We start from the raw sequence: 14,591 nt of genomic DNA on the forward strand, positions 1-14,591 counted from the left end.
GGCCCAACAAGTCCAAGCCAACCCTCCAAAGAGTAACCCAACCAGACCCATTCCCCTACCCTATTACTTTATATTTCCCCCAACTAATGCATCTGACCTACACATCCATGAATACTATGGGCAATTTAGCACAGTGAGAGGAAACCGGAGGACCTGGAGGAAACTCACACAGACACGGGGAGGACATACAAACTCCACACAGACAGTCGCCCGAGGCTGGAATGAAACCCGGGTCCCTGGTGCTGTGAAGCAACAGTGCTAACCACTGAGCCACCGTGCCACCTTGTCTGTATCGCTTTATTTTCACCTCTGTAATAATGCCAACACCCTTTCTCAGCACATCTGCTGCTGAAACTGTCACTGATTTACTACCTCTTGATTTGACAATTAGAAAACGATTCCCATGGTCTACCCTTCCTAAGTTTGACTTCATGCAAAACTCTGATGCTAGTCTCTTTACCCAGAATATCCGGTTCATTCATCAGCTTGTGTCCATTAATATGCATCAACTTCCTGTTAAAGAATTTGCAATTTTTTAATCTTCCCCATCAATAGGAATGAGAAAGAATATTGTCAAAAACAAACTCCAAACAAGGTACAGCCCCCGGAGGAACTGGCCTGACAGAAACACCAGTATCTCACAGTAAAGAATTCAACAGCAACAAAATGAACTAAAAAAAATCTTGTTCAAATTCAAACTGCATGTGCCAGGTATTAAAAAAATGTTGCTAAATACAAATAATATGACAAGAAAACATAAGCATTTATATTTGAAAAATGGTTCTTACAGAATTGAGGCAACAAAGTGATGCTTGAAGTTGAAGTGATTTTGAATCTACAGTAAGATAAACAATTCAGTCAAGTGTAAAGAACTACATACCTGCTGTATTGGTCTGACAGACAGAAATGGATATGTTGAACTAAACCGGCCAATGTGTAATATTATGAAGACGTCATTACTGTTGTCAATGAGAGGAGCTCAAGCGATTCAACTTTGGGCTCTGATGCCAAAGCCACATCAGAAATTTAAACAAGTATCTCAGTCTGTGGAAAGAAAGCTGCTAAGATGTCTGCTGTCAGGAGCACCACTGCGTGTGTGCTGCAACTATTGTGCTGTCGACCTGGAACGAAATACTGTACAACTGAACAAATGATCTAATCTCACGGGAAATTGAATCTGTTCTTCAATCAGCTGAGTTGTGTTTTTGGTGAAATGAAACTGAAATTTAAGTCTGACTGCAGACACTGCTGCCCTCTATGGCAAGGTGAAAAATCACACAACACGAGGTTATAGTCCAAAGAGTTTGTTTGAAAACATTAATTTTTGGAACGCTGTTCCTTTATTAGGTGCTAGTGAGAGAGGAAGACCTGAGGCACAGAATTTATAAAGAAAAGATCAAAGGATTATAAAACCCTTGCAAATGAATTGAACACACCTAAAATGGCTCTTAAGTCTTGAAAGTGATTAAACCCCAAGGAAGGGTGAACTGTTAAATATCCTCCCCCAAGTCCTTTTGGACCAATTAAATCAGGAAATGAATTGATTGAATCTAATTGCTGATGTAGAGAAACTATAGATTTGGTTTTACATGGTGATACTGGAAGGGTGGTGACATAGTGGTAATTTTAGATTAGTACACCAGAAATTCAGGCTGCTATTGTGAGGGAGTGGTTCAAATCTCAAGAAACTAAAGGAAATGTAAATTCAAATTTGCTTGCAATTAAACATTGATTATTTATGATTCGGAGATGCCGGTGTTGGACTGGGGTGTACAAAGTTAAAAATCACACAACCCCAGGTTATAGTCCAACAGGCTTAATTGGAAGCACACTAGCTTTCGGAGCGACACTCCTTCATCAGGTGATTGTGGAGGGCTCGATCGTAACACAGAATTTATAGCAAAAATTTGCAGTGTGATGTAACTGAAATTATACATTGAAAAATTGATTGTCTGTTAAGCCTTTCATCTGTTAGAATACAGTGATAGTTTCACTTCTTTCACCCGAATAGCACCAGCAAATTTCCCACCTAGGATATTAGTACCCCTCTGGTTCAAGTGAAGACCGTCCTGTTTGTACAGGTCCCACCTTCCCCAGAATGAGCCTCAATTATCCAAGTACCTGAGAACCTCCCTCCTGCACCATCCTTGCAGCCACGTATTCAGCTGATATCTCTCCCTATTCCTTGCCTCGCTATCACGTGACATGGGTAACAATCCAGAGATAACAACTCTGTTCTAGCTCTCAGCTTCCACCCTAACTCCCTGAAATCCTGCCTTACATCCCTATCCCTCTTTCTACCTATGTCGTTGGTACCTACATGGACCACGACTTGAGGCCAGTCACCCTCTCCCTTCAGGATCCCAAAGACACGGTCTGAGATATCACGGAACTTGGCATCTGGGAGGCATCACACTAACCACGAGTCTCATTCGTTCCCAACAAACCTTCTATCTGACCCTCTAACTATTGAGTCCCCAATGACTAACACTCTCCTCCTTTCCCTCCTCCCTTTCTGTGCAACAGGGACAGGCTCTGTGCCAGAGACCTTGGTATGTTGTCCCCCCCAACAGTATCCAAAGCGGTATACATGTTTTTCAGGGGAACGACCGCAGGGGATCCCTCCACTGACTGCTTTTTCACCCTTCGAACAGTCACCCAGCTTTCTTCCTGCCTAGGAGTAACTACTTCCCTGTAACTCCTATCTATCACAGCCTTTGCCTCCCGAATGGTCCGAAGTTCATCCAGCTCCCGCTCCAATTCCCTAACATGGTCTTGGAGTGTTGGGTGCACTTCCTGCAGATGTACTTGGATGGGACACTAATGGTGTCCCTCACCTCAAACATCATGCAGGAGGAACATTGCTCTCCCTGCACTGCCATCCCTGTTAGTCCCCTTATCAGAAAGTAAAAAAGAAGAGATGCTTACCTGATGTGTTCCTGGTCTTTAAGGTTAGAGGAGGTGGGAGGCCCTACAAAGGTGGGGTCTTGGGTTTAGAAAACACTGACTTATGTAGCTTGATGGAAAAAAAGGTCCCTCTTCCCCAGAAACCTCTGCTCTCTGATTTCAAATATAAAAGCTCAAATCAGTGACTCACCGCTCCCGGCAGACCCCTGGTCCAAGCTCACGCCCTTCAAGCTGCTGAGAAACAGAAATGGAGGACTCCCACACTCGAGGTAAGTTTTTAAAGGTTCAAATCAGTGACTCATATACCCATCCAGGTGCCTTTTAAATGTTGCAATTGTACTAGCCTCCACCACTTCCTCTGGTAGCTCATTCCATACACGTATCACCTTCTGCGTGAAAAAGTTGCCCCTTAGGTCTCTTTTATATCTTTCCTCTCTCACCTTAAACCTATGCCCTCTAGTTCTGGACTCCCCAACCCCAGGGAAAAGATTTTGTCTATTTATACTATCTATGCCCCTCATGATTTTATAAACCTCTATAAGGTCACCCCTCAGCCTCCAACTCGCCAGGGAAAGCATCCCTAGCCTATTCAACCTTGCCCTATAATTCAAATCCTCCAACCCTGGCAACATCCTTGTAAATATTTTCTGAACCCTTTCAAGTTTCACAACATCTTTCCATTAGAAAGGATACCTAAGGGGCAACTTTTTCATGCAGAGGGTGGTAAGTGTATGGAATGAGCTGCCAGAGGAAGTGGTGGAGGCTAGTACAATTGCGATATTTAAAAGGCATCTGGATGGGTATATGAAAAGGAAGGGTTTGGAGGGATGTGGGCCAGGTGCTGGCAGGTGGGACTAGATTGGGTTGGGATATCTGGTTGGCATAGACGGGGTTGGACCGAAGGGTCTGTTTCCGTACATCTCTATGACTCTAAGTCCAGAATTGCATGCAATATTCCAAAATTGGCCTAACCAATGTCCTGTACAGCTGCAACATGATTCTGGGTAATCCAAGATGGAGGACAGAAAAAATTTCCGGCCTAAACAGGTTGTTCCTTTTTTGTGGTATTTTAAGTGTTGGAGGTGATTTCCTTGAATTCCAGGAGCAGGCGTTGCATTGAACAAAGAACAAAGGACAAAGAAAATTTACAGCCCAGGAACAGGCCCTTTGACCCTCCAAGCCTGAGCCGATCTAAATTCACTGTCTAAATCTGTCACCCATTTCCTAAGCATCTGCATCGCTCTGCTCCCCACTTACTCATGTGTCTGTCCAGATACATCTTAAATGAGTCTACCGTGACTGCCTCTACTATCTTTGTTGGCAACGCGCTCCAGGCACCTACCACCCTCTGTGTAAAGTACTTGCTGCATGTATCCCCCTTAAACTTTCCACCTCTCACCTTGAAAATGTGACCTCTCATTATTGAATCCTTCACCCTGGGAAAAAGCTTGTTTCTATCCACCCTGTCTATATCCTTCATGATTTTGTAAACCTCAATCAGGTTCCCCCCTCAATCTCCTTTTTTCTAATGAAAATAAACCTAACCTCCTCAACCTCTCTTCATAGCTAGCACCTTCTATACCAGGCAACATCCTCAGAAACCTTCTCTTCACCCTCTCCAAAGCATCCACATCCTTTTGGTAATATGGCGACCAGAACTGTACACAGTATTCTAAATGCGGCCAAACCAATGTCTTGTACAATTTTAACCTGACCTGCCAGCTCTTATACTCAATACCTCATCCAATGAAGGCAAGCATACTATATGCCTTCTTGACCACTCCTACCATCTTCAGGGTACAATGGACCTGCACTCCCAGATCTCTCTGCCCATCAACTTTTCCCAAGGCTCTTCCGTTCATTGTATAATTCGCTCTAGAATTAGTCTTGCCTAAATGCATCACCTCACATTTATAACCCCTCTGAAAAAATCAAGGACACGACATCCTTGAGAAAAGGAGCAGCTTTTCAAAACAAGGAACCAGCTTTGAAACACCTCCCATCTTAAAAAAATGCACGATTAATACCAAAAGATGGCTTCATTTGTAAAACTCTTCAAAAACCCTGTTAGTGGTCTAAACACACATACACTCTATACTAACTATAAACATGCAAACATGTACAACCACATGCTAATTCAGTCTGCGTCACACCCGCCAACGAATGCCTCCGTATCTCATTCAAGTCTCGATAATGCATCGGCAATCACGTTTTCACGAACTGCCACATGCATAATTGTCAAATTGAATGGCTGCAACAACATGCTCCATCTAAACAGTCTGGCATTTTTGTCCTGAAATTTTTCCACAAATGTCAATGGGTTATGACCAGTGTATACAATTGTCTCAGATGCACTGCAGGCAATATATGGACTGAAATGTTGTAATGTCAACACCAAGCTTAAAGTCTCTTTCTCCGCCGTTGAGTACTTCTGTGGATGATTGTTCAACTTTCTGGAAAAATACCCGATTGATCTTTCTAGACCCTTGTCATCCTCCTGCAGGAGCATCGCACAGTCACCCACATCACTGGCATCGATGACCAACTTGAATGGCTTCATATAATCTGGTGTGACTAATGCTGGGGCAGTGGTTAACACAGTTTTTAGGCTGTCAACTACCTTTTGACAGTCCACTGTCCACTGAAACTTCTTGCCCTTTTTTTAACAATTCAGTGAGTGGAGCAGCCACACTGCTAAAATCCACTCAATCCCAGGAACCGTCATGCTGCTTTTTTCATTGACGGTGTGGGAAATTCCCCAATTACTTTCATTTTCGCATCCCATGGGGCCATTGGTCCATGTCCAATAACATTTCCCAGGAAAGTGACTTCGGTTTTGGCAAATTCACTTTTAGCTTGGTTTACCACCAATCCTGCCTTCCAAAGTCGACCAAAGAAGTCCAATAAATGCTCCTTCGAGGAGTGACTAAAAATCACCAGGTCATCAATGTACACCACACCATTGGGTACTCCAGCTGTGACCTTATTAGTCAGTCTATGAAATGTGGTTGGAGGATTTTTCATACCAAGTGGCATGACTTTGAACTGATGTAGTCTTGGATGTAGGTTTACTCGCTGGCTGCAAGATTTATTTTTAGACGTTTCATTACAATACCAGGTAACATCTTCCGTGAGCCTCCGGATGAAGCACTGCTGGGTGTTTTCTGCTTTCTATTTATGTGATTTCCTTTGGTTGGTGATGTCATTTCCTGTGGTGACATTATTTCCTATGGTGATGGCATTTCCTGTTCTTTTCTCGATGGTGGTAAATGGGATCCAAGTCAATGTGTTTGTTGATGGAGTTCTGGTTGAAATGCCATATTTCTAGGAATCCTTGTGCGTGCCTCTCTTTGACTTGTCGTAGGATGGGTGTGTTGTCCCAGTCGAAGTGGTGTCCTTCCTTATCAGTATGTAAGGAAACTAGTGAGAGAGGGTCATGTCGTTTTATGGCTAGTTGGTGTTCATGTATCCTGGTGGCTTGTTTTCTGCCTGTTTGTCCAATGTAGTGTTTGTTACAGTTCTTTCATGGAATTTTGTAAATGACATTAACTTTGCTTGCTGTCTGTATAGGGTCTTTCAAGTTCATTAGCTGCTTTATTTTTGTAAATATATTTATTAGCAATTTTTTTTAACTTTACAAACATATAAAATTATTGAAAAATACAATCAATAACAAATATCAGTATAATAAAAAGAAAAAAAACAAATTACAATACAACTATCGTCTACTAACTACTAACCTACCCTATAATACAATACAAACCCTAACACTGTGCAAAGCAACACCAATGAATAGATAAATAACTAATAGATCAAAAAAAAAGAAAGAAAAGCAAAAAAAAAACCAGAATACAAAACAGCTATGCTCGGTGCAAAGCTCCCAAAAAAAGGAAGGGGAGCATTGTAACCTGCAAAAGATGGAAAAGATCTTTGCTGGGCAACCCGTATTTGTGGCTCAGTTGCATTAAAGACATCACAGCCTCCTCCTCAAACAAGTCTCCCAAACTAGAAACTCCTCTCACTGCCCATAGTTTGAATCCTGAGTCCATAATCCCTGGTCGGAACCCTGGCATGCCAACCTTTGGCATAAGTGGCAGTCTTGCATAAGCAACCCTCACTCTGACGCATCTCTCTGCGTGCCTTGACTGTATTTTGACAATGGGGTTCCGGCAGTGGTCCATAACTGTCCTCATCTTATCCATGAACAACATTAATAAGAGGGCACTTTACTTGGGAGGCCTTAATATCCAGCCATATTGAGTTTGGATCATTACCTACCCAATTGCAGACAAAGGACAGCAGGGAACTCAATTGAAACCTCCTGATGTCTGGGAAATCAACTCCTCCCCCTCCTTGAGGCAACTGCAATTTAGTAAGTTTGATGAGGGGTCGCCCACGATGCCAGACAAAAGAACCAAACCATCCCATAAGCTTTAAAAATGTGTTGCTGGAAAAGCGCAGCAGGTCAGGCAGCATCCAAGGAGCAGGAGAATCGACGTTTCGGGCATAAGCCCTTCTTCAGGAATGAGGAAGGTGTGCCAAGCAGGGACTTGGGGGAGGGGCGTTGGGAATTCGATAGGTGGAAGGAGGTTAAGGTGAGGGTGATAGGCCGGAGAGAGGGTGGGGGCAGAGAGGTTGGGAAGAAGATTGCAGGTCAAGAAGGCAGTGCTGAGTCCGAGGGTTGGGACTGAGAAAAGGTGGGGGGGGTGGGGAAATGAGGAAGCTGGAGAAATCTGCATTCATCCCTTGTGGTTGGAGGGTTCCTAGGCGGAAGATGAGGCATTCTTCCTCCAGTCGTCATGTTGCCATGGTCTGGCGATGGAGGAGGCCAAGGACCTGCATGTCCTTGGTGGAGTGGGAGGGGGAATTAAAGTGTTGAGCCATGGGGCGGTTGGGTTGGTTGGTGCGGGTGTCCCAGAGGTGTTCTCTGAAACGTTCCGCAAGTAGGCCGCCTGTCTCCCCAATGTAGAGGAGGCCACATCGGGTGCAGCGGATACAGTAAATGATATGTGTGGAGGTGCAGGTGAATTTGTGACGGATATGGAAGGATCCCTTGGGGCCTTGGAGGGAAGTGAGGGGGGGAGGTGTGGGCGCAAGTTTTGCATTTCTTGTGGTTGCAGGGGAAGGTGCCGGGAGTGGAGGTTGGGTTGGTGGGGTGTGTGGACCTGACGGGGGAGTCACGGATGGAGTGGTCTTTCTGGAATGCTGATAGGGGAGGAGTGGGAAATATATCCTTGGTGGTGGGGTCTGTTTGGAGGTGGCGGAAATGACGAAGGATGATACGATATATCTGGAGGTTGGTGGGGTGGTTGGTGAGGACCAGTGGGGTTCTGTCCTGGTGGCAATTGGAGGGGCGGGGTTCAAGGGTGGAGGTACGGGTGGTGGAGGAGATGCGGTGGAGAGCATCGTCAACCATGTCTGAGGGGAAATTGCGGTCTTTGAAGAAGGAGGCCATCTGGGTTGTTCGGTATTGGAATTGGTCCTCCTGGGAGCAGATGCAGCGGAGGCGAAGGAATTGGGAATATGGGGTGGCGTTTTTACAGGGAGCAGGGTGGGAGGAGGTGTAGTCTAGTTAGCTGTGGGAGTCGGTCGGTTTATAGTAAATGTCCGTGTTGAGTCAGTCGCCCGAGATAGAAATGGAGAGGTCTAGAAAGGGGAGGGAGGAGTCTGAGACGGTCCCATAAGCTTCCACAGCACTGACCTGGGAAGCATTATAGGGAGCATATGCATGGGATAAAGCAAATGAGAAAGAACATTCATCTTAATGAGAGATATTCGGCCCAGGCATGAAATCGGAAGTCCCTCCCATCTCTGGCGATCTCGCCTAACATTGTCGAGCAAGTGAGCAAAGTTAGTCCGAAATAACAGATCAAACTTGGTGGAAATAAAGATGCCTAGGTATTGGAACCCTGTCCGTGATCACTTAAAAGGGAACTTAGAGCCACCTTCAACTTCTTGCACATCCTTAAGGTTCCCCAAAGGCATAGCCTCTGATTTTGCAAAATTAATCTTATATCCTGAAATGCCCCCAAATACATTGTATCAAATGGGGTATGGAGGTCATCAGGTTCGATAAAAACAGAAGGACATCATCTGCATACAGTGTAATCTTGTGTGCCCTCGATCCCACTTCGGGAGCAGTTATGCGGACATTCTGATGGCTCTATCACCAACGTAAAGAATAACGGTGAGAGAGGGCAGTCTTGCCGACTATCCCTACTAATCCTAAAATTCCCAGACTTCACCCCTTTGGTGATGATTGTGGCCAGAGGGTGGCAATATAAAACCTCCACCCACCTAGCATAGACCCCACCCAACCAAGCTGTTCTAAGACATAAAAAAGATATGGCCATTCCACCCAGTCAAATGCTTTCTTTACATCTAAGGAAATCACCAACCCCATATTCAGCAACCTTCTAATATTATTAGAGGACCTATGGCCCCTTATAAAGCCTGTCTGGTCCTCTTTAACAATATAGGTCAACACCTTTTCCCACCTCTGCGCCAGGATCTTGGATAGAATCTTGAAATCTGAATTTAATACAGAGATGTCCCTTTATGAGGCACAATCCTCAGGAACCTTCCCTTTCTTAAGAGCTAAGGAAATATTAGCTTCTCTCAAAGATGGTGGTAGGCATTCATGCATATAGGAGTGATTGTACATCTCCAACATCGGCCCTGACAGAATCCCTATGAACTTCTTATAAAACTCACCCGGGAGACCATCAGGACCAGGCACTTTCCCACTCTGAAGTTGCTTTGTTTCCTCTTGTATTTCCTAAACTGTCAAGAGAGCATTAAGGAGAGAGGCCTGTTCCAAAGTTACCCCGGGAGGTCCAGGTTCATAAAAAAGGCCTCCATTTTAGCCCTCCTGTCCTCACACCCTTCAGACCGATACAATTCAGAGTAAAAGCTCCGAAAAGCCTCATTCATCTTTTTAGCATCGTATGTAAGGACCCTGGCGCTGTCTCTTATTGCGGTAATGGATTGGGGAGCATGCTTTTTCCTCGTCAGGTATGCTAAATACTTCCCTGGCCTATCCCCATATTTAAACAGTTTTCGTCTAGCAACTGCAAGTTCTTTCTTTGCATTTTGTGTCAGTTTGAATTCAAGGCAGCCCAGAGGGCTGTGATCCGCTGTAGCTTAGTCACTGAAGGCCGCACAATATGTGCTGCCTCGGCGGCTTTCAATTGGGTCTCAAGTAGACGCTGCTGTTCCTCCTTCTGTCATTTCCGGCTCGCCGAATAGGAAATAGTTAATCCCCTAGCAAAGGCCTTAGTGGTCTCCCATAGCAGAGACAGACTACTAGCTGTGCCTGAGTTGATAGTCAAGAATTCCTGAAACTCCTTCAAAAAGTATTCCCCAAATTTGGAATCCTTAAGGAGAAAAGGGTCCAGATGCCAGTGCTGCAAACCTAGCCCCTCAGTCTTGGCCTTAACTTTCAAATATACCATTGTGTGATCAGAGATAGCTATATTCCCAATTTTACAACCCATAATCAAATCCAGAAGGGCTGAGAGAGCCAGAAAGAGATCAATCCTTGTGTGACATTTGTGTGGGTTTGAAAAAAAGGTGAAGTCCCTGCCAGTAGGGTGAAGACATCTCCAAATATCCACTAGCTCCAACTCCTCGCATAAGTCAGCCACCTGGTTGGCCTGGGAAGAAATAGTTGGGTGCCCATGAGGCATCCTGTTCACTGTTGGATCCAAAAGACAATTAAAATCCCCCTTTATAATAATGTGCCATGTTCTGAAAGCATTCAGCTTAGAGAAAGCACTAATCAAAACTTTGAGTGGATGCGCCAGAGGACAGTAGACATTTAAAATGCCATATTCCTCCCCATGTATCAGGGCTTTAAGTATCACAAACCACCCCTGCTCATCTTTCACCTGATCTAATAATGTGAATGGAAGATATTTCTGGAAAAGTACCGCCACTCCCCTACTTTTAGTAGTAAAGGATGAAAAGAATACCTAATCATAACCCCCCTGTTGTAATTTCAGGTGTTCTCCATCATCAAGATAGGTTTCCTGCAACAAAGCGATATCAACCTTTTTCCTCTTAAGGCTAGAAAGCACTTTTTTCCTTTTAACAGGTGAATGGCTTCCCTTGATGGTCCAGGTGCACCATTTAATAAGACACTTAGCCATAGTCCCTTTCAGAGACCCTTGAACCCCTGGGAGGGAGAACCCTGCTTACAAAGCGCCGAGCACAACTAAATAAAGACTTGTCGAGTCGAAGAATTATATATACAAAAACTACACTATCATAACTATAAACAACTATTACTACCAAAAAAACTACAAAGAAAACCAACTATAAAACCTTGAATGGAAGACTCTTGCCCCTGCCCATAGGGGGCACTCACCCTACCCATACCCTCCTTCACAGCTCCTTCAAACCCGGACTGTGCCCCAGCCTTAGGCCAGAAAAAAAAACAAGAAGATGATCCTTAAATGAATAGAAAAAAGACAAAGTCAGGATGAGCACTCCACCCATCCCTGGCTTCATGTCACCCCGACTTGTGACTAAAAGAGAAACAGAACAAACAAAAGAAAGGGAGACAACAAAGAACATCCACAAAGTTTCCCATCAGAAAATCCAGTTATTAAAAAAAAAGGAACAATTTATTCCAAGTTTTTTTGCCTTGTTTCCAAAACAGAAATTATTAGGGAGAAAGAAAGGAATAAAAAAAAGGAAGGGAAAACATGGGGAAAGAAGGAAAAGAGAACAAACATTAACCGTATTCTTCAGGCCAGTTTATCTATTTTAAAGTGTCTACAAAGCTTTTAGCTTTATTCGCTGAGTCAAATGTATAAACTGAGTCCTTGTGGTTGAAACGGAGCACTGCAGGGTATCTCATGGAGTACTGGATGCCCAGGTTCCTCAGCCTCTTTTTAACTTCATCAAAGGACTTCCTCTTTCGAATTAAAGCTGCCAAGAAATCCTGGAAAATCATGATTTTTGACCCCTTGTACAGCAGTGCTTGTGGATCATTTCCCAGTAATCTAGAGGCTTCTATGACTTTTCACTTGTCCTTATATGAGTGGAAGTGCACTAGGACCGAGGGGGGACACTGCACCGGCCCTGACCTGTGCACTGTAACCCGATAAGCCCTTTCAATCTGCAGCCTGCTGGACTCGATGTGAAGGCCCAAAAACTTTGGCAGCCAGCTTTCAAAGAAGCTGACTGGCTGCTCACTTTCCTCACCTTCGGGGAGCCCGACAATTTATCCTCTGACCTCGATTTTTGAGGTCGTCGATATGGTCTCGCAAGGCCCACACCTCTCGCTCCAGCACCTGGATCCGATTGGATGAGGACTCCATCGCAGCTTTCAAGGCCTTAGTTCGACCCTCCACCTCCTCCAGCTGCTCCCCGAGGCCCTGGATCTCCTACTTATGCTTCTGCGGCATGGACGTGATAAGTTGGACCTGGGCATGAATCACCGCATGGAACTCCCCAATTGCAGCCCTAACTTTCAAGGTAAGTCTCTCTATCGCCGGAGCCAATTCCTGTGAGCCTGTCAGGTCCCTGGGGGATTCTGGAGAGGCTGCTGCTGCTGGTGCAGTCTCCGGTATGCCTGGTGCTGCAGGAGAGTGTCCTCCCTGCTGCTGTTTGCTCACTCCTTTTCCCTTTGGTGCCCTTCCCACTCCCAAATATGAACAAATATGTGTTCTGTAAGGTTTTAAACTAATAATTCCACCACATAAGTTGGCCAGAGATGGCAAAAAACACCAGTATGCTGTTAGGCAGAGCTGTCCACAGCAGTTCTACAGAATTGCCGCCATCTTGCCGAGTCCATCAGCTGCTGTTTTAGTGTGTTGGTGGGTTTGTGGGTGACCATGATGCCAAGGGGCCTCAGTAGTTTGGCAGTCATTTCCGAGATGTCTTTGATGTAGGGGAGAGTGGCTAAGGTTTCTGGATGCGTTTTGTCTGCTTGTTTGGGTTTGTTGCTGAGAAATCAGTGGACTGTGTTCATTGGGTATCCATTCTTTTTGAATGCACTGTACAGGTGATTTTCTTCTGCTCTGCATAGTTCCTTTGTATTGCAGTGTGTGGTGGCTCATTGGATTAATGTTCTGATGCAGCTTAATTTGTGGATGTTGGGATGATTGCTTCTGTAGTTCAATATTTGGTCTGTATGTATTGTTTTTCTGTAGACGCTTGTTTGAAGTTCACAGTAGAGCGAACAGCCTATGGGGAACTTCAAACCAGCCTCATCAATTTTAATGGTCCTCTTATTTTATGCCCAAAAGTTAATTCAAATGGACTGAATTTGGTCAATTCATTCGGTGCATCTCTGATCGCAAAAAGTACAAACGGAATTCCCTTATCCCAATCATCTGGATAATCCTCACCATAAGCCCTCAACATGGTCTTTAGTGTTTGATACCATCTCTCTAGTGCTCCCTGCAATTCTGGATGATACACAATAGATTTAAATTGCTTTATTCCCAAGTTATACATAACCTCCTTGAATAGTTTGGATATGAAGTTTGATCCTTGATCTGACTGGATGTCTACTGGTAGTCTGTATGTCGTAAAAAATATAAGTAATTCTTCTACAACCCTTTTAAACTGTGACGTTGCATAATGGGATTGCCTCTGGAAATCTAGTCTATACATCCATTATTGTTAATAAATACTTATTTCCACATTTTTGTTTGAGGTAAGGGACCTACATAATCAATCAAGATTCTTGTGAAAGGTTCCTCAAATGCTGGAATGGGTATTAAGGATGCAGGTTTTATTACTGTTTGTTGTTTTCTGATTAGCTGACATGTATGACATGTGTGGCAAAATTCAACTACATCCTTGTGTAGTCCAGCCTAGTAAAAAAATGTCTTTGTATTTTAGCCTGTGTTTTCCTCACCCCTAAATGACCTCCAATTGGTAGTTCATGCATCACTCACAGCACCTCCTTTCTATACCCCATTGGCAAAACAATTTGATGAATCTCTGTCCATTTCTCATCTGCTTGAATGCGTGATGGTCTCCATTTTTGCATCAAGACATCATTTGTTAAGTAATAACACACAAGAATGCATTCTTGATACAAATGTTTTAAATTCTCATCTTTCTGCTGTAATTCAATCAGCTTAGCAGAACTAAAGGTACCTGCTTCGTCCCATTTATCTGATCTAAAAAGGCCTCGGATAAGGCTATTTTAGCTTCCTTATCTGTGCCTTTTGATCTCTCTTGCTTCAGCCTGTGCGTCTGTAATCATGTGATCACACAATCTGGGAAAATTCCTGGATAAACATCCTTCACTTCTTCAGTTGCCTGCGTCTCCACTGGCTTTTCAACTAGAGTAGGCAGCACGCCTACTGGTGAATCAGCGATATCATTTGCAAGGACAAATTGTATTTCTGAAACTGAGAGTTTGTCCAGTACTCTTACCACAACTTCTCCACTCCTCTCTGGACTTTTTAGCCTCACTTTACATAATTGAGCACTTTTTGTCTCACCATGAATTCCTGTTACCAGGAATTCCTGTTTCTGGCAATAGTTTCTCAGGAGTACATATCTACTCATCCTTCAGCATTACAGACTGAGAGGATCCTGTGTCCCTTAATACTGTAACCTCTTTACCTGCTACTCCTGGCCTATGTGAATAAACTTTATCCTTGCATGTATGTTTTTTTAAGCAAGCCTGGCACTTCCTCCTTAACCAACTTCTGATC

General features: G+C 44.1%; 1 protein-coding gene across 3 annotated transcripts in view; it reads right to left on the reverse strand.

Annotated features, from left to right (window-relative positions):
• Positions 1-1,107, reverse strand: part of LOC122555398 (interferon-induced GTP-binding protein Mx3-like) — a 45,809-nt gene extending 44,702 nt beyond the window's left edge. For 2 of the 3 annotated variants that reach the window (XM_087992492.1, XM_043701368.2), the window contains exon 1: positions 881-1,107. The gene's annotated coding sequence lies outside the window, so the exon portion shown is untranslated. The remainder of the gene's footprint in view (positions 1-880) is intronic. The other variant, XM_043701369.2, reaches the window with a different exon arrangement.
• Positions 1,108-14,591: the final 13,484 nt, after the last annotated feature.

This window comes from Chiloscyllium plagiosum, unplaced genomic scaffold (assembly GCF_037043375.1).
Source record: "Chiloscyllium plagiosum isolate Xiang-an unplaced genomic scaffold, Cpla_swu_hap1 HiC_scaffold_12, whole genome shotgun sequence".
In the NCBI taxonomy this organism is placed as follows: Eukaryota; Metazoa; Chordata; class Chondrichthyes; order Orectolobiformes; family Hemiscylliidae; genus Chiloscyllium; species Chiloscyllium plagiosum.